Source organism: Bombina bombina, chromosome 1 (genome assembly GCF_027579735.1).
Source record: "Bombina bombina isolate aBomBom1 chromosome 1, aBomBom1.pri, whole genome shotgun sequence".
In the NCBI taxonomy this organism is placed as follows: Eukaryota; Metazoa; Chordata; class Amphibia; order Anura; family Bombinatoridae; genus Bombina; species Bombina bombina.
Genome location: NC_069499.1, coordinates 1,000,934,923 through 1,000,956,427, shown reverse-complemented (window position 1 = coordinate 1,000,956,427; position 21,505 = coordinate 1,000,934,923).

The window sequence follows — 21,505 nt, the reverse complement described above, 5'->3', positions numbered from 1 at the left end:
ATTTTTTCCCCTATGAGGGGATCTGTTTGGACTAGGTGCCAGTGTTTTTTGATTATTTTTTGTAAAATATGATGGTCACAATTGTAATCAGTAATTAGTGCAACATTAAATTTATCTTCTTGCTCTTCTTTATTGTCCAAATTGTTCGAGTTTTTATTTTTATATGTAAGTAGAGTGTTTCTGTCTTTTTGATCTACCTGTTCTTTTGCCCTTTTTATTGTTTCTATATTGTACCCTCTGTCCATGAATTTCTTTTCGAGCATTATCCGTCTTGACAAAGCCTGCTGGCGAAACGCGTAGACGTTACCTGCTATTACCTGCCTTCAAAAAATTGGACTAACAACTTTACCTATCCCCTATCGAAGGAAGTAGAGGAAAAGAAAGTTCAAAAAACAAACGGCCGTTTGTACTACAAGTCCAAGATTACCTCTACAAGCTGAGACGTGCACACCTGTATCAAGAAGCAGCCGGGGGGAAAAAACGAGATCCTGAATATAGAGGCCAAACTCGCTATAAACCGGCAGAGAAGGAAACCCATACACGCAGGAGCGTGGTCTAGGTTTCTATTCTCGATATCGGAGATACCTACAGTATACAGGGAGGAGAGACACAAAAGAAAAAACCGGTAAGAGAGACCGAGATACCATCAGACACAGACGTGTCAGAAGAACCGGTAAGCCCCATCAAAAAATATCAAAATTTTTTACTAAGTACAGACAACTCTGTTTATACACTATACACCAAAAGACATTGCTACAAAAAGATAACAACTGAAATAACAATCTATTGGACTATGAAATGTAAATTGGTTCCATCTGATACAAAGTAACAATACAAAAGTAGGAAACGATATAATATCTGAGAAATTTCTTACGACTACTTAGCATCAGAATCAAGGTGGAAATTAAAAGATAATTGATTCAAGGTGAAAAAGAAAAACCTAGGTGGAATCTTTTAGAGAAATATACAAAAGTGTTTTTTTGATGCAGTAAATTTTACTTGTTCTTAAACTACAAAGGGAGACGTCCCACAATCTATTCAAAATGTTATATACATGTTTTATATTATTTTAATAAATATATTTTTGATAAAATATATATCAGTTTCCAGAATTTTCTCATTTAGCTTTTAGCGCTCCCAAACTACTATTGATTTTTTGTTATTGTGTCTCAAACAATACTAGGCCATGTTGGTTTGCCTCTCTCTTTTCTAGGCATAGGATCTTAGGCTCTCAAGGAACACCGACTGGATCTATTTGGAGGTATATCAGTGAGCTGAACTACTGTGAAGTTTCAGCCTGCCCCACTAGCACTACCTGGGTGCTTGACGTTTGTGAGTATATATAGTGCCTTCTATATATTTATTTCTTTGTTTTGGTGGTACTGGGCCATGGTGGCGCCTCTGTGTTCTTCTATTTGCAGTATCTAACCATCAGGACGACCATCCTTTGACAGAGTGCTGCCGCCAGATAGTGGGACTTGATTGATGAATGGACATTAACATACCTATACCTACTGTATAGTTCACTGTTCTGTTGTTTTATCCTGTTTTACTGTGTGTATTGTTTTATGTCTAGGTTCTAGACTATTTACCTATCTGATTTTTTGGCAACTGGGAGGCGCACCCTAAAGGGTGTGGTGTGCATTTGTGTATACCACTCCCCACATTATAATTTGTTATAGGTCAACATTAGGGATTGCTGCATCTTTTATATCTCACACATATATATTATATATATTTATTATCCTAGTGGATCACTATCAGAATTGTACATCCCAATATGTTATCCTCATCTGAGCGAGCCAACAGGAGGGCTACCTCAGAACATATTGGTACTGACCCATCCAACCCTCCAATGTCTCTGCAATCCTCCTTTAACAAACTTGAAACCCTATTGAAAACGGAACATAGACATTGGTGGGATTTGGATACCCTTAAGAAATATAAAAACAAAAATCAAATACCTAGGGGACTTAGGATGTTCAAAAACTGTTCATTCAAAAACAATGAAGAGGTACTTAAGGATTGGGAAAATGCTCTTAACACTTGCTCCATGACACTAATTGATATATTGATCAAGCACAGACAAACACTTGTCACTTGTTGACGAAGTGGGGTCTGAGATTGATCAACTACAAAAAGATATTGATATATACAAATCATCTCCCCTTTATGAGAACCTGAGAAAGGAAACATACGATAAAGCTGATGAATATCAACATATAATTATTTCCAACAAAAATAAAAAAATGGAGAGGGATAATGAGGATTATTCTAAAGGGGAAGTATATACTTACAATCGGAACAATAGAACGCCCAGGTTCAATGTCAATGCCAACACTACAAATTCCAATAGATTCAATTCTAGTGGGGGCTGGCAAACAGTAGCTTACAAGAACCGTTCTGTTCCCCCACACTATTCACATGGCGGGGGACCACAAACTGACTATAGAACGAATTCAGCATCTAATTTCTCACCACACACTAATCAAAGTTATAACAACCAATCCCATCACCAACCTAACTATAGGAATAGGGAACATATCCCTGCCAAACCTCACTTTTCCAATAGGCCTCATACACCACAATCATCCTCATATCATCGCACCAGTTCATATAATGAACAATATAAGGATAGGAATAGTGAGTCTGGTGAACAGTTCAATCATAGAAATAGAGAGTCCAATACTTCTACTTATCACCCTCACAATAGGATTAATAATACACATAATGGCACTATCAATTACAACACCTCCATGTCTACTATGCACTTTGACAAAAGAGGCCCTAATTCCAATATAGAGCCCCATGACACCGATCAAAGAGTACAACACAATTATGAACATCCCAACAGATATCAGGCATTGCAGAATATGGGTGATGCTAACAATGCCAATGGTACTAATACCAATTCACAAGTTTCTTTTTTAGGGGTGGATCATTATCCGAGGGACCCCCCAGTTTGGCAAGGGCCTTTGGGACCACCCCTTTCACAAAGGCTAAAAAGACCATTCGGAAACGAGGAACAAGAGGCAAATCCATCGCCCGCAAAAAGGAGAAATTAGAAAGGCTCAAAAAAGGTATTTTTAACTTATCATCACATGTCCTCACAGAAGACGAAATCAGAGTCTTGGGCAGAGGTCTGTCTTTCAGCCCTTCTAATCAATTTAAGGTCTATGAAGTCTTTGTCGATGTTAATAGTTATATCAGGAAATTAGCTTTGCAGAAATATTTTGCAGACAAAAAAATCAAGAATGATAACCTCAGACCCATCACAACAGACCTAATGGACTCCCATCTTAATGAAGGTTTGATTACCTATGAACCCCATATACTTATGGAGGATCTATTTGATGAGTATATTCATACTAACCTTAGGCCCAAATCTACCTTCATTCCACCTAGGAACAATGGCAATCATATTGAAATATTTGCTAACCTGGTGTTGGAAGACTTAGACAAATTGGCCAAAAAACAAAAAAAGTTAAGGTACAAAAACAACCTCAATCCAAATGAAAGAAAAGCTCTCGCCAGGCTTATGAACAGATCCGACTTGGTGATCAGACAGGCAGACAAGGGGGGGGGGGCATAGTCTTGCAAGATATGCAAGACTACCTACTGGAGGCGAATCGAATATTAAACAACAAAGAATATTATAATATCCTTTGTGGGGACCCCACCCCCATCTTTTTTGAACAATTAAACAACATTCTACAGAAGGGTGTCAATATGGGTATTATGTCCAAAAATGAAAGAGACTATTGTCTCCCTAAATATCCCTGCACTGCTTTTTACTATCACCTGCCCAAAGTCCACAAGGACCCTATAAAACCTCAAGGCAGGCCTATTATTGCAGGGATAGGGAGCCTCACCGACTCACTATCAGCTTATATAGACCAATTTTTGCAAAAATTCGTGATTACTCTTCCTTCCTATATTAGGGATTCTACTGATCTATTGACTAAATTAGAAGAAGTCAGTCTTAATGAACATTGTTGGTGGGTGACTTGTGACGTAGGAGCCCTTTACTCAAATATTGAACATGAAATAGGCACTAGAGCAGTGAGGTCCTTTTTGGAACAAGATATGTACATGCCTGTACAACAAATAGACTTCATTATTCAACTGATTAACTTCATTCTCAAGCACAACTACTTTTTATATCAAAGTAGATATTATCTTCAAATCAAGGGAACGGCCATGGGCACCAGGTTCGCTCCTAGCTTTGCAAACCTGTTCATGGGTTGCTTCGAACAAACTTACATTTACGATACCCATTTTGGAGCGAACCTGGTGTTCTATGGCCGCTATATTGATGATTTGCTATTTATTTTCAAAGGGTCAGAAGAGGACATTAGGGGATTTATAGATCACTTGAACAATAACACTTTTGGGATTTCTTTTACCCATAATATAAAAAAAGAGGAAATTGAATTTTTAGATCTTGTTCTGGGGAAGACACCAGATGGTAAGGTCTCCTCAAGAACTTTCTTCAAAACTGTTGATTGCAATAGCTTTCTCCATTATGAGAGCAATCACTACAAGTGCTGGAAGAACAATGTCCCATACGGACAATTTAGGAGAATTAGAAGAAATTGTTCCACTTTGGAGGATTATGACTCACAAGCCACAATAATTGGCGAAAGGTTTCTTGAGAAAGGTTATCCACAGGACCTGATAAATCGTGAAACTCTCAGGGTAAGGAACGAGGATAGGTCAGGTTATTTCATTAAGAAACACAGACATCAAGAAGACTTCAAAGAAAGCAACCCGCCTTTATTCATCACTAAATATAACTCTAACCATCATCAGATTACTAAAATTCTGAACAAACATTGGTCAGTTCTAAGAAATGACCCCACGCTCAAGGAAATTATAGGAACCAAGCCAAAAGTGGTGTTTAGGAGAGCACCTACTCTAAAAAATGTGCTAGCCCCTAGCAAGGTTGTCAGGGACAAGCACACCTCCACTAACGGTGGGCTCACTAACCCATGGGGGGGAGTAATCCCCGGAAGTTCTGTCACTCCTAAAAACAGAATATCCAAATGTTGTAGGAAACGCTGTGGGATGTGCAGCTTCATATCCCATAAGGCTACTACTTTTACATCACACACTACGGGGGAGTCATTTAACATCAAAGGACTTTTGACATGTGAAACATCTTTCGTCATATACCTCCTGAATTGTAAATGTGGGGTCCAATATGTTGGACGTACCTGTCGTAAAATCAAAAAAAGATGGGGGGAACATGCCTATAATATCAAAAAGCATTCCAAGTCCCACAGTGTATCTAGACACTGTCTAATGTATCATAAAAAACAAAAGAACCCTATGAGCATCATACCTATTGAGGCGATTTCTAGATCATTCCCTAACTCCTTCCTTACTCTCAGAAAAAGAGAGACCTTCTGGATTAAAAAATTACAAACTCTACAGCCAGATGGTCTTAATGAGAACCTTGACATGGCGGCATTCTGATGACCGAACAATTTATGGTGCTAGGGGACGGGGTTATCATACCCCACTCTCCCTCTCCCCCTCCATCCTGTCCACTAGTGTTCTCCCCTAATGATGAACTGTGAGATCGGTTTCTTTAGTTACCAATAGGTTGTAGGCTTGATAATGTAATAGCTGCCATTACCCAAGGCTAGCTAAATATTGACTCACAAATTGTCAATTCCCTGTACATAGATGTCAGTTAACTCTCACACCCCTAACATATTTTATTATATTATACACTTACACACTCTTTCATTCATTTATATGATTAGACCACCACAAGCACCATATGAGTTTTCATCATCAGTTAAACAATCTATCCCATCTTTTACCCATTATTCTATTTTCTAGACACACTGTTAGTTACAATGACACACCACTTATACTCACGTATTACAAGTATTGTATAATAATGTTTCCATTAATAGCTTATAGTGATTTATCTATGGGTAACATTGGAGGCATCATCTAATCTATATTAACTAAAAAGTCACTTACTGGCACAGCACCACTACTGTATTACATTAGACTGACCGACACTGCACTACCTACAATATTAGATTATCACAGTCCACTTATTATAATTTATTTAAGTCAAGGTATATATATATATATATACATTATATAGATAAAAATATCAGTTTACACTGGTTAAACACCACTGGGTCACTAGCACATCTATTACACATTAGAATTCCACTCACTATTTGTTCTCAATAAGAAGTACACAAAATAAAATAGGTTTATTATCACTTCCTTCTATATTATCACCATCACTATTATATTAGTACAGTGGGTTCAGCCCAGTATGGTACATTTTAACGAGATATAACAGCATCATGTATCTCTGGGCAATTAATAAATAGTTCCCTTGTTTGTCATATCCCCCACCCCCCCCTCCCTCCGATCGTTTGCACGATACAACATACAATGACAGATTGTCCTAAATGTCAGGGTTCCGCTAGCAATAAATTTTATTATTTTGCACTTTTTATTATCTTTATTTTTTATTTCAGTTACAAGACACATATCCCTGTGCGTTCAACACGATATAGGCACCTTATACCGAGGTCAGGACCAATACTGTCCTGGCTTACTGCAAAGGCTCTATAGGGTAGGTAAACATGCCTCACAAGCCCTCAGACCAATAGTAGCAGAGTAAATGGGAGGTGTGCCGTAAGGGCGTGATGAAGAGTGCTCTCATTCGCGCTCCCATTTCTGGGGCTAACATGTATGTTAAATTCAAAAGGAATAGGATTCGATCAGGTGCTTATCCCGCCCACAACAAGCATTCTCATTGGAGCGGATGTACACTCCCCTTAGAGCCACCAGAACGATTGGAGAATAGCTCCGATATTCTTAAACAAAGTAACATCACATAGTTAGAGAGTGAGACGCATCCGAAGGCGTCTGGGGTCATCCACAAACATCGAGTAGGATCTAGCAATTGGGTAAACAGATGCCTTTTGGCACAAAAGATCGATATGAAAGAATTACATTGACAATAAGGTATTCATGTTAAGAAGGCTTTTACGCTAAGACACGCAGAATTTCATAATGACAGCTCTATGTTTGCACACAGCCCACTATACATTGATCACCACTCCTATACATAGATTCAATATGCTTTCACATATTGAATCCAACAAAGGTTCTCATATGGGGCTGGTGATACTATTAATATCAGGCCGGTAAGGCACTTATAGATCACATATGAGCTCCGGACTACCTTCCGGTTGCGCTTTGACCTCTCATAAGTACAACTCTGGAGATGGGCACCAAATGAACTACTGAGTACTTGTCATTATTCCTTTGTGCTAATCAAATGTAAATGTGTTATGTGTACGAGATAAACTTTTAATGTGTATGTACTGTTATTAGATAAACTTATATTGTGTTTGTACTGTTAGGTGGTCACTATGGCAACAATTAGCAACAGGGGTTGCAAGCTAGGTGGCGTGTCAGTTTGCTAATTAGGTGCACACCTGGCCACACCTATCCACCCGAACACTAACTAAATGGTTACCATAGTAATTGATTGAGAAAGATCACACATTGGCTGGATTTTTAATTGATTGTCCAATCAGATAATGTTTTAGTTTTTTAATTTAGTATATAGCAAGTGTATTTTTTAATGTTTTATTATAGCCTGATGAAACAGCCCATAGGCGGCTGAGAAACGCGTCGCTGTGTTATTAAAGATTTTTACTTTTATATACACTTGCTGGTGTGGTATTTTGACCTAATAACCTGTTGTGGGGTTTCATACACCCCTCTCCTATCCACCGTTATACTACTGGAAGCGGAGGATCACTTGCCGTGGTTTGTCTACTGGGCGACTTATGGTTCCAGCTTGCTGATATTGCACCTGGAGGTGCTTTGTTTCCTGTGAGTATACCCATTAGGGCTATATTCTCCCTGGGCTCAAACAATACTAGGCCATGTTGGTTTGCCTCTCTCTTTTCTAGGCATAGGATCTTAGGCTCTCAAGGAACACCGACTGGATCTATTTGGAGGTATATCAGTGAGCTGAACTACTGTGAAGTTTCAGCCTGCCCCACTAGCACTACCTGGGTGCTTGACGTTTGTGAGTATATATAGTGCCTTCTATATATTTATTTCTTTGTTTTGGTGGTACTGGGCCATGGTGGCGCCTCTGTGTTCTTCTATTTGAAGCTGAAAGAATTGAATGGCCCATGGGACTGATTATAAAGAGCATTCCTAGTGATGATGGAAAGGTGCGTAAGGTGGAGGTGAAAGTTGCAAGACAAGGGACTATAAAAACTTTCATCAGACCGATCACAGAACTTATCTTGCTCTTGCCCTTTGGAGACTGAACTTACTTATGTATGCTGTTGGATTCTTCCTGTGACTTCAAGATGGAAGTATCTTGAACTTTAATTGACACAACTTGAAGTCTTATATTATAGTTGTTTTTACATTATATGTATGTTCTCCTTATATCTTTCAGGTCTTCAAGACATCTCTACAAATTACATTGTTATGCATAACTTCCATTATGATTTAAATAGTGACATTTATTATGCCAGACGGGGAGTGTGCTGCCTCCATGAGGCATAGAATATTACATAGCCTCTGTTATGTTCATGTTGTTATAGTTAAGAAATCATATATTTTTATGCCATTGTTTTCTAGGCTTCCCTGTGTTTGTTCTGTACTGCCATCTACTGACACTTTTTGGTAATGCTCCTGTTTTCCAGTATCTTACCCCTGACCTTATTATGCATTTCCTTTTTGTGTAATACTCCGCCCTTGTAGTTTTATGATGTTTTCCTGTGTCATGGCTGCAGCTAACAGCCTCATGTAACAAGCACTCATGTTAATACATTGCAAGCTACGATCAGTATCATCTTTTGACCGCAAAATACTTTAACCATTCATTCATCTGCTGTATTCATTATCTGCTGTAACCTGATATTCAGAATAAAGCAACTTTGTGGATGAACAAGGTATTGGTGAGTTCAGCTATCTGACAAGGATTGTCTGCAGTGATTGTATCTTCTTATACAGGCCAGGCATAAAGGTCTCAGCAAGGGATAGATCATTATTACAACTATCTGAGTCAGAATAGGAGTATACATATCCTTCAACATTAATCTATTAACTTTTAGTTTATTTATTTATCCTTTTTTTTTTGTAATCACATTTATTTCACACTTTAGGAAAGCCTGCACTTTCTCTGGGTTCACTGGAATGCGTGAGAGAAAGAAACTTCTCACTTACTCTGAAACCTATTCTGTACCCCTGAGAGACAATGTTCTGAATCCAATGATTTTGGACTGAATTTATCCAAACATCCTTGAAAATTTTTAATCTGCCCCCTACCAGCTGAGCTGGAATGAGGGCCGCACCTTCAAGTGGACTTGGGCGCTGGTTTAGATCTCTTAAATGGCTTGGATTTATTCCAGATTGAGGAAGGCTTCCAATTGGAGACAGATTCCTTAGAGGAAGGACTAGGTTTCTGTTCCTTATTCTGTCGAAAGGAACGAAAACGGATAGAAGCTTTAAATTTTATCCTGAGGCAAAAAAGCTCCCTTCCCCCCCAGTGACAGTTGAAATTATAGAATCCAACTGAGAACCAAATAATTTATTACCTTGGAAAGAAAGAGATATCAAAGTCATATCAGCATTCCAAGATTTAAGCCATAAAGCTCTCCTAGCTAAAATAGCTAAAGACATATATCTAACATCAATTCTGATGATATCAAAAATGGCATCACAAATTAAATTATCAGCATGTTGAATTAATTTAACAATGCTATACACATTATGATCTGATACTTGTTGCGCTAAAGTTTCCAACCAAAAAGTTGAAGCAGCTGCAACATCAGCCAAAGAAATAGCAGGCCTAATAAGATGGCCTGAACATAAATAAGCTTTCCTTAGATAAGATTCAAGCTTCCTATCTAAAGGATCCTTAAAAGAAGTACTATCTTAGTTGTATGTTTAGCAAGAGTAGAGATGGCCCCATCAACTTTGGGGATCTTTTCCCAAAACTCCAATCTATCAGTAGGCAAAGGATACAATTTTTTAAACCTTGAAGAAGGAGTAAAAGAAGTACCCAGTCTATTCCATTCCTTAGAAATCATATCTGAAATAGCATCAGGAACTGGAAAAACCTCTGGAATAACTACATGAGGTTTATAAACCAAATTTAAACATTTACTAGTTTTAGTATCAAGAGGACTAGTCTCCTCCTCCATATCTAATGCAATCAACACTTCTTTTAATAAAGAACGAATATACTGTATTTTAAATAAATAAGAGGATTTGTCAGTGTCAATATCTGAGGCAGGATCCTCTGAATCAGACAGATCCTCATCAGAGATAGATAAATCAGTATGTTGTCAGTCATTAGAAAATTCATCAACTCTATGAGAAGTTTTAAAAGACCTTTTACGTTTATTAGAAGGCGGAATGGCAGACAAAGCCTTCTGAATGGAATCAGAAATAAATTCTCTTAAATTTAAAGGAATATCCTGAGCATTAGATGTTGATGGACCAGCAACATGTAATGAACTACTACTGATGGAAACATTCTCTGCATGTAAAAGTTTATCATGACAACTATTACAAAGTTTACAACAAATGCACTTAGCTTTGGTAGAACTGATATCAGGCAGCAGGATTCCAGTAGTAGATTCTGAGACAGGATCAGATTAAGACATCTTGCATTATGTAAAAGAAAAACATCATATAAAGCAAAATGATCAATTTCCTTATATGACAGTTTCAGGAATGGGAAAAAATGCAAACAAAATAAGCCTCTGACATAGAAAAAAAGACCAGAGGCAAAAGGAATGAGGTCTTAAATAAAGAAAAAATGTTTGGCGCCAAGTATGACACAACAAACTGAAAAACATTTTTTTTTTAAAGCATTTCCCAGATATGAAACTGACAGTCTGCAAAAAGGAAATATACTGATAAACCTGAATCATGGCAAATATAAGTACAAACATATATTTAGAACTTTATATATAAAGTGCCAAACCATAGCTGCGAGTGTCTTAAGTAAATGAAACATACTTACCAAAAGACACCCATCTACATATAGCAGATAGCCAAACCAGTACTGAAACGAGAATCAGTAGAGGTAACGGAATATAAGAGTATATCGTTGATCTGAAAAGGGAGGTAGGAGATGAATCTCTACGACCGATAACAGAGAACCTATGAAATAGATCCCCGTTAGGAAGACCATTGTATTCAATAGGTGATACTCCCTTCACATGCCTCTGACAATCACTGTATTCTGAGAGGAACCGGGCTTCAACATGCTGAGAAGCGCATATCAACATAGAAATCTAGCACAAACTTACTTCACCACCTCCATAGGAGGCAAAGTTTGTAAAACTGAATTGTGGGTGTGGTGAGGGGTGTATTTATAGCCATTTTGAGGTTTGGGAAACTTTGCCCCTCCTGGTAGGATTGTATATCCCATACGTCACTAGCTCATGCCAATTACATGAAAGAAATTTGTAAACTCTTTGATTTAGATTATAGAGTATCTAAATACATGCCATTGTTAGGCAACCCCCAATTTCAAGCAGGACTCCAATCAGCACCTTTTCAAAAGTGGATCAATCTCAGTCTAGATAATGCTTCTCAATTGTTAGACTTTGACAGGAGGTGTATTAAAACCTTTGGCTCCCTTAGGGGGGAATTTAATCTCCCTCAAAAGCACTTATACGCGTATCTATAAATAAGGCACTTTGTGTTTAAATTAATAAATGATTTCGGCTGGAACTGGACCTTGGGGGGCATAGAAAATTGGCTTGTTCTAATCAAAAATGGACATACAGGGAGTGCAGAATTATTAGGCAAGTTGTATTTTTGAGGATTAATTTTATTATTGAACAACAACCATGTTCTCAATGAACCCAAAAAACTCATTAATATCAAAGCTGAATAGTTTTGGAAGTAGTTTTTAGTTTGTTTTTAGTTATAGCTATTTTAGGGGGATATCTGTGTGTGCAGGTGACTATTACTGTGCATAATTATTAGGCAACTTAACAAAAAACAAATATATACCCATTTCAATTATTTATTTTTACCAGTGAAACCAATATAACATCTCAACATTCACAAATATACATTTCTGACATTCAAAAACAAAACAAAAACAAATCAGTGACCAATATAGCCACCTTTCTTTGCAAGGACACTCAAAAGCCTGCCATCCATGGATTCTGTCAGTGTTTTGATCTGTTCACCATCAACATTGCGTGCAGCAGCAACCACAGCCTCCCAGACACTGTTCAGAGAGGTGTACTGTTTTCCCTCCTTGTATATCTCACATTTGATGATGGACCACAGGTTCTCAATGGGGTTCAGATCAGGTGAACAAGGAGGCCATGTCATTAGATTTTCTTCTTTTATACCCTTTCTTGCCAGCCACGCTGTGGAGTACTTGGACGCGTGTGATGGAGCATTGTCCTGCATGAAAATCATGTTTTTCTTGAAGGATGCAGACTTCTTCCTGTACCACTGCTTGAAGAACGTGTCTTCCAGAAACTGGCAGTAGGACTGGGAGTTGAGCTTGACTCCATCCTCAACCCGAAAAGGCTCCACAAGCTCATCTTTGATGATACCAGCGCAAACCAGTACTCCACCTCCACCTTGCTGGCGTCTGAGTCGGACTGGAGCTCTCTGCCCTTTACCAATCCAGCCACGGGCCCATCCATCTGGCCCATCAAGACTCACTCTCATTTCATCAGTCCATAAAACCTTAGAAAAATCAGGCTTGAGATATTTCTTGGCCCAGTCTTGACGTTTCAGCTTGTGTGTCTTGTTCAGTGGTGGTCGTCTTTCAGCCTTTCTTACCTTGGCCATGTCTCTGTATTGCACACCTTGTGCTTTTGGGCACTCCAGTGATGTTGCAGCTATGAAATATGGCAAGTGGCATCTTGGCAGCTGCACTCTTGACTTTTCTCAGTTCATGGGCAGTTATTTTGTGCCTTGGTTTTTCCACACGCTTCTTGCGACCCTGTTGACTATTTTGAATGAAACGCTTGATTGTTCGATGATCACGCTTCAGAAGCTTTGCAATTTTAAGAGCGCTGCATCCCTCTGCAAGATATCTCACTATTTTTGACTTTTCTGAGCCTGTCAAGTCCTTCTTTTGACCCATTTTGCCAAAGGAAAGGAAGTTGCCTAATAATTATGCACACCTGATATAGGGTGTTGATGTCATTAGACCATACCCCTTCTCATTACAGAGATGCACATCACCTAATATGCTTAATTGGTAGTAGGCTTTCGAGCCTATACAGCTTGGAGTAAGACAACATGCAAAAAGAGGATGATGTGGTCAAAATACTCATTTGCCTAATAATTCTGCACTCCCTGTACATCAGTATCTCTCTGTTACCAATCCTGAAGGGCACTTAAAAAATCTCCTCCAAATGGGCCGCAGTAATACCGCAAAGTCACGTGGATGCTAGTCTCACTTAATCTTCAGTTCTTGAAGTTATGCGTACCACTCTTTCCTCCTCCTGGACAGAATCTCATATTAAATTACTTTACATGACTTATTTCATCCCTGAGAAAGGTTATAGATATAGGAATCTCAACTTTAATACCTGCCCTAAATGTTCACTATTTTCAGCTAGCCTTGTGCATATGTTATTGGACTATCCAAGGGTTAGATTTTTCTGGTTTAAAATACAATACTGGCTTAATAATACATTGGGGATCTCCCCTCTGACATTAAAGTTGATAAACATACTGTACCTTTGGAAAGATCCAAAGAACCGGCAGGTCAATAATAAGATTATTAATATGGTTATCCTAGCAGCTAGATATTTAATCTTTAAAAAATGGAAAGGGAGAGCAACCCCCAGTATTCTGGAGGTTAAGAATGGTTTAAAGAAACAATGCATTCTAGAACAGATAGATACCAACCTAAATGATGAACATGACATCGCTGATTTTTTTTTTTTTAAATGGTCAGTTTTTATCAAAACTTTTCGCCCCAGTGAAATTGACCATATAATATATTCATTTAGAAATTCAGAACTTCTTCTCTTGGGTCTATGGTAATGGGTCCACTTGCTGCATCCTTCCTCCTATCCTTTCTTCCTTTCTTTTCTTTTTTTTGTTTGCTTTTTTAATTTTTATTTTTGTTTTGGTTTTCTTTTTGTTTTTGTTTTGTTTTGGTCTGTTTTGTATTGGTCTCTTTGTTTATTTGTTTGTTTGTCTGTTTGTTTTGTTGATGTTGTATTAAGAAAGCTACAAAAACACTCCAGCAGAGTTGTATAAAGGTTCTTTTGAGATGTAGATTAGTTTACCCTATGTAGGTTCGACATAGTTTTGTCAGGCTGGGCAGTGTTTTACTGCTAGAGGTGGAGTAATAAGGAAAGATTCTGCACTGTATATAGATTTAAGTCCAGAAGGAGGTATTTTCTTTTTTCCTTTTTTTTTTACTTGTTAAACTTGTTTTGTGTTTTGAATATATATGTACAGATCAAAGTGTATACTCTGTTGGATTTTAAATATTTAAATCATGAAAGTTTTTTTTTACTTGACTGTCCCTTTAAAATTTCACAGATGGCGGTTCATAGGAACAAGGTCAAGCATCCAACATTGAGGATAGCAAAGCAGCAGACCGGCAGAGGGTGAAAATGACTCTCCAATGCCCGGAATGGCCGCCAACTCATTCAAATTTCACTCAACAATTGTAGGATTACAAAAAGAATGGTAAATGACAACTGGGGTGAAGTGCACAGCGAGGACGGTTTGAAACAGGCTCCTAGGGGCAGGGCTGAAGTCATGCAAAGCTTCATCAATGAGAAGCAAAGAAGAGCCAGACTGAGGTTTGCAAAAGACTACAAGGATTGGACCGTAGAAGACTAGTGTAAGATCATCTTTTCCAATTTTCAGTTTTGCCCAACACCTTGTTTTCTAATAGTTAGATCTGGAGAGGACTACAAACCAGAAAACAGTATCTCACACCCAACAGCAAGGCTGGAATTGGGCAGATTTATCTTTGTTAAGGATGCATGAATTAAGGCACGTACTAGGTTATCCTGGAAGAAAACTGGCTTCCTTCTGCTCTGACAATGTTCCCCAACATTTTTAAGATTTTAAATTTCTCTTTTATTTTTTAATACATTTAGATCCAGCAGTGATTTTACAAATTTTATTTATGTTTTAAACGTTTCTGTGTTACTTTAACAAAAGTTCGGATCATACTTTGTATATTTCTGTGTATCTTTTACAAATTATATATCATACTTTGTATTTGCTCCATTTTAAACTAAAACTGACAGTTTTAGAAAGTAGGAGGGACAGAGTAGTTTCCTGGGCTGAACAGGGCAGTTCCCAGGGTATGTCTGAAGCTCTCTCGCAATTTTTGTAAATGATGCAAGTATTTTAAACAAGCTGGTCTCACTGAATTATCTCGCCAGCTGTATGTAGATGAAGTTTTCTAAGAATTCACAATGCACTTATTTTAACTTACAGAAATGTAGCATATACTAAAAAATTGGCAAAAGCGAGTTCAATTGTAGTGAAAACATTTCAGTTTAATTTGCAATTGATGCAAACTGAGTTCTATCTATCTATCTATTTGGTTCTTGTAAAGTGCAGCTATTCACCCGTAAGGGTCTCAAGGCGCTAATGGGTTGCAGTTCAGTTGAAGAGCCAGGTCTTGAGGTCCTTTCTGAACTTAGTTAGGGCAGTAGCTTGTCTGAAGTGCAATGGGAGGGTGTTCCAAGTCTTGGCTGCCAGGTGAGAGAAGGATCTGCATTCTGCTGTGGTTTTCCTGATGCGGGGGATGACTGTGAGAACTTGGTTGGCCGATCAAAATTGTCTGGTGGGGTTGTAGAAGGTTATGCAGTGGTTCATGTATTCGGGACCGGTGTTGTGGAGGGCCTTGAATGCGTGGGTGAGAAGCTTGAAGGTTAATGTTTTGTTAATGGGGAGCCAGTACAGGTCCCGCAGGTGTTTGGTGATGTGGTATTGGCAAGAGATGTTGAGGATGAGTCTGGCTGAGGCTTTCTGGATGCGCTGGAGTCTCTTTTGGAGCTTGATGGTGGAGCCAGCATAGAGTGCGTTGCCGTAGTCCAGTTGGCTGCTGACGAGGGTGTGGGTGACAGCCTTTCTGGTCTCAGTTGGGATCCATTTGAAGATCTTTCACAGCAGGTGGAGTGTGTGGAAGCATGCGGAGGAGACGGTGTTGATTTGTCGGTCCATGGAGAGCGATGAGTCCAGCATGACATCTAGATTTTGTGCATGGTCGGTGAGGGTTGGAGGGTGTCTGAGGGCTGTGAGCCACCAGGAGTTATTCCAGGTGGATGTGGTGGGACCGAGGAGGAGGACTTTGGTCTTGTCTGCATTCAGCTTTAGGCAGTTGTAGCTCATCCAGGTGGTGACTGCTGTCAGACCTTTGTGGACATTTCTCTTGGCGTGGTGGGGTCACTGGTGAGTGAGATGATTAGCTGGGTGTCGTCGGCGTAGGAGACGATGTTGAGGTTGTGTTGTCGGGCGATGGCGGTGAGAGGGGCCATGTAGATGTTGAATAGGATGGGGCTCAGCGAAGTGTCTTGGGGTACACAGCAGCTGATCTCTGTGGGCTTGGAGGTGAAGGGTGGGAGTCTAACTTTCTGGGTTCTACCGGTGAGGAAGGAGGTGATCTATTCCATGTCGCGTATGTCTGCGTCATGTAGGCGGGTGCGGAGGGTTAGGTGGGAGACAGTGTCGAATGCTGCTGAGAGGTCTAGGAGGATGAGGACGGCATTTTCTCCTCGGTTGAGTAGGGTGAGGATGTCATCTGTGGCGGCGAGGAGAGCTTGAGGGCGATGGTGTAACCCACTTTGTTGAATATGTGATGCGGACATGGGTCCGAGGGTACTCCTGAGTGGATCGATCTCATGATTCTGATGGTGTCCTCTGTGGTGAGGAGGCTCCAAATGGTCCGTTGGGGGTAGGCGGTGGTGTATTTGGATGGGTATCGGTGGGAGTTGGTGGGTCGGCGATGGTGGGTGAGTTCTGGGGTGCAAAGCTGTCATAGATGTCAATCTTGACGTGGAAGTATGTTGTGAGGTTATCGCAGAGGTCCTGGGAGGGTGGGATTTTGTTGGTGTCGCTGTTTGGATTGGAGAATTCCTTGATGACTGTGAATAGCTCCTTGCTGTTGTGGACATTGGCGTTGATTCTGTCTTGGATGGCTGTCTTCTTGGTGGTTTTGATGAGGTGGTGGTGGGTAGTGATGGCTTCTTTGTAGGCTGTTTTATTCACAGGGGTCTTGCTGGATCTCCAGGTCCTTTCCAATCACCTGCAGGGGCGCTTGGAGTCCTGTAGGGCCAGGGTGAACCAACTGGCCTTCTTGGTGGGTTGGCGGTTGGATGATTTCTTGAGGGGGCGAGGGTGTTTGTGCAGTCTGTGAGCCAGTGGTGGAGGTTGCGGGCGGAGGAGTTGGCATCTGTTGTTCCAGTTTCTACGGGGTGGGTTGTGCTGCCGGAGGTTTGTGGTTGGTTTGTTGAAGGAAAAGTGTATGCACTGGTGGTCGGTCCAATGGAGTTCGGTGATGTGGTTGACTGAGATGTGGTTGCCTGCAGAGAAGATAGGGTCGAGGGTGTGTCTGGCTAAGTAGGTTGGGGAGTTGAGGCCACCGAGGAGTATGTAGTATGTTGAGGCGAGGGCGTGGGGTGAGATGAAGTTGGTGATGGAGTCACAGAAGGCAGGCCGAGGTCCGGGAGGTCTGTAGATGAGGGTGCCGAAGGTGGAAGTGTTGGGACTGACCTGGATCTTGAAGTGTAGGTGTTCCAAGCCTGGTGGGTGGTGGTCGGAGCTGGTTGTGACATGGAGGGAGTGTTTGTGGACTATGACGATGCCTCCTCTCGGTCGGTTGCTGCGGTTTTGTTTCTTTGAGTTTCACCACTGAAATTCCTAAACTACAGCATACTTTTCATATGAATGACATACATAATTGTGTGTCTAAAATAATTTCTAACATATTCAGTAATGCAAATATATTTACACACGTATGCATGCACACACACATACTCGCACGTACACACAATACTCGTATGCACAAACAATACTTGCATGCACACACACTCTATGCACGTACATAGAAACAGAATTTGATGGTAGATAAGAACCAAAAGGCCCATTAGGTTTACCCATAATACATGTTACTATTTTCTTAGGATAGCCTTATGCATGTCCCAGGCATGTTGCATTCTTTTACAATCCCTGTGTTTACCACCACTATTGGAAGTTTATTCCATGAAGCCACCACACACACACTTGCATTCACATATGCACACACTGTTCAGTTTCTAAAATGTTTTTAATACATTTATATTATTACATTACATTTTTAGATATCTGTAGTGATGACGCGAACCTAAAATTTTGCGTTCGCGAACGGCGGACGCGAACTTCCCCAACTGACTTCAATAGGCAAGCAAATTTTAAAACCCACAGGGACTCTTTCTGGCCACAATAGTGATGGAAAAGTTGTTTCAAGGGTACTAACACCTGGACTGTGGCATGCCGGAGGGGGATCCATGGCAAAACTCCCATGGAAAAGGACATAGTTGATGCAGAGTCTGGTTTTAATCCATAAAGGGCATAAATCACCTAACATTCCTAAATTGTTTGGCATAATGTGCTTTAAAACATCAGGTATGTACACTACTGTTACACCAGATATGAGTTGCACTGGGGTGTCACTGTGCCCTGGCAGGCAGGCACTGAAACGTACACGTGTGAAGGAAACTGACTGCTATTATTTAACACAGACAAAAAAGTGTTGTTTTTTTTAAATTTACACTACTGTTACACCAGATATGAGTGGTGGCACTGGGCAAGTGGGCCACAGTATACGCTGTGAGCCTGGCACACACGCTGGCAGGCAGGCAGGCAACTGCAATTTGATTACACTGGAAAAAAAAGCAGCCCTAAAAAGGGCTTTTTGGGGTGCTGTCCTTACAGCAGAGATCAGATGAGTCCTTCAGGACTGTAGTGGACACTGAATACACTAGCCTAGCTATAAATTTCCCTACTAAATCAGCAGCAGCTACACTGTCCCTCCTCTCACTAACAATGCAGCTTCCGAATGAATCTAAAATGGATGCTGTCCAGGAGGTAGGATGGTCTGGGAGGGAGGGTCTGCTGCTGATTGGCTGGAATGTGCCTGCTGACTGTGAGGTACAGGGTCAAAGTATTACTTAATGATGACGAATAGGGGGCGGATCGAACATCGCATATGTTCGCCCGCCGCGGCGAACGCAAACATACTATGTTCGCTGGGAACTATTCACCGGCGAACAATTTGCGACATCACTAGTTATCTGTTTAACAAAGATGCTGTAATATTAGTGATTTAAGTGAGGCTGTCAACAGGTCTTCATCATCTGCACAATGGACTTAAAGAGTGCTATGGGGTAGTTGAACAGGTCAGCAACCCTCACTCTCAGTTCCCTTAAGGCTGAGAAATCCCTATAACCCACCATTTAAAAGGCATTCATCAAAGTAACAGGTCATGAAAAGTCCTAGAGAACTCCTAAGACCCCTTGTTTTAAAGCACAAAAGCCCCTCTTTATAACACAGCCCCTATACTGTATATGTTTTAAAAGGCAGGTGATCACTGTGGCAAAGTGTGTGCATTTATTTGGGAGCCCCTTTGGGCACACCAATGTTATATAACTATACCCAAAGACAGCATACAGTAGACAGTATTTACAGTATATGAGGATAAACCCTTATTTTTTTGACTATAGAATTTACAAAAAACAGATACACTATTGTTTACAACCTTGCGGCTAGATTACGAGTTTTGCGGTATGAGGGGTGCATTGCTAACATGAACGTTATTGTCACCGCTCAACAATTTAGTGTTTGTTTGTTTTTGTAATTTAGCTAATTTTATTTAATTTGTTTAATTGTATTTAATTTAGGTCATTTATTTAATTGTAGTGTAGTGTTAGGTGTTAGGTTTTATTTTACAGGTCAATTTGTATTTATTTTAGCTAGGTAGTTAGTAAATAGTTAATAACTATTTAATAACTATTCTACCTAGTTAAAATAAATATAAACTTGCCTGTAAAATAAAAATAAACCCTAAGCTAGATACAATGTAACTATTAATTATATTGTAGCTAGCTTAGGGTTTATTTTATAGATAAGTATTTAGTTTTAAATAGGAATAATTTAGGTAATGATATTAATTTGTATTTAGATTTATTTACATTATATTTAAGTTAGGGAGTGTTAGGGTTAGGGTTAGACTTAGATTTAGGGGTTAATACATTTAGAATAGTGGCGGCGATGTTGGGGACTGCAGATTAGGGGTTAATAAATGTAGGTAGGTGTTGGCGATGTTGGGGGCAGCAGATTAGGGGTTAATAAATATAATGTAGGTGGCGGCGATGTCCGGAGAGGAAGATTAGTGGTGTAGGTTGCGGCGATGTTGGGGGCAGCAGATTACGGGTTAAAAATATTTAGCTAGTGTTTGCGAGGCGAGAGTGCGGCGGTTTAGGGGTTAATATGTTTATTATAGTGGCGGCGATGTCCGGAGTGGCAGATTAGGGGTTACAAATTTTATTATAGTGTTTGCAATGCGGGAGGGCCTCAGTTTAAGGGTTAATAGGTAGTTTATGGGTGTTAGTGTACTTTGTAGCACTTTAGCTATGAATTTGTATTTGCGTTGTAACATAAAACTCATAACTACTGACTTTAAAATGCGGTATGAATCTTGTCGGTATAGGCTGTACCACTCACTTTTTGGCCTCCCAGGACAAACTCGTAATTCCGGCGCTATGGAAGTCCCATAGAAAAAAGGCTTTACGAAATGTATTTAAGTTGGTTTGCGGTAAGGCCAAAAAAGTGTGCGGTACACTTATACCTGCAAGACTCGTAATATCAGCGGGCGTAAAAAAGCAGCGTTATGACCTGTTAACGCTGCTTTTTAAGCTTACCACACAACTCGTAATCTAGCCGTTGATATTTTATTTTAAAATTGTAATAAACATATGCATTTTTCACACTTTTTGTTGCAGATTTCTCACAGGTCATAAATTATACATAATATAATAATACAATTTGAATCTGCTGGATCTGTGGAAAAAAAAAAAAAAACAATAATATTTCATTTGTGTAGGTTTCTCACTGAAAATCACCTACAGTTGGGCTTAAATTTATTCAGCATTTAAACACTCAAAAATTCTGAATGGGTTAATATAAAATATTTTTTATAGCCCAAAAAAAATTTTTTTATTAAAAGACGTTACTCTTCACTAGGAGAGCTCATTTAATCCATTATATCTATCACTGTCATTAGGTCACTTTGTCACTTTTTGCACGCAATATGATATTGCTGACAAGAGGCACCACCCTGTAACCAGCTCTGATTGAACCTCTCTCACTCTGTATCACTCTGGGTTTTTAAAAACACCTGAGGAAAAGTGCAAAGTACAGAGAAGGTGTAAACATTTCTAGGTGTGTCCTCGTCTGCCTAGTTCCCTTTTGGCAATCA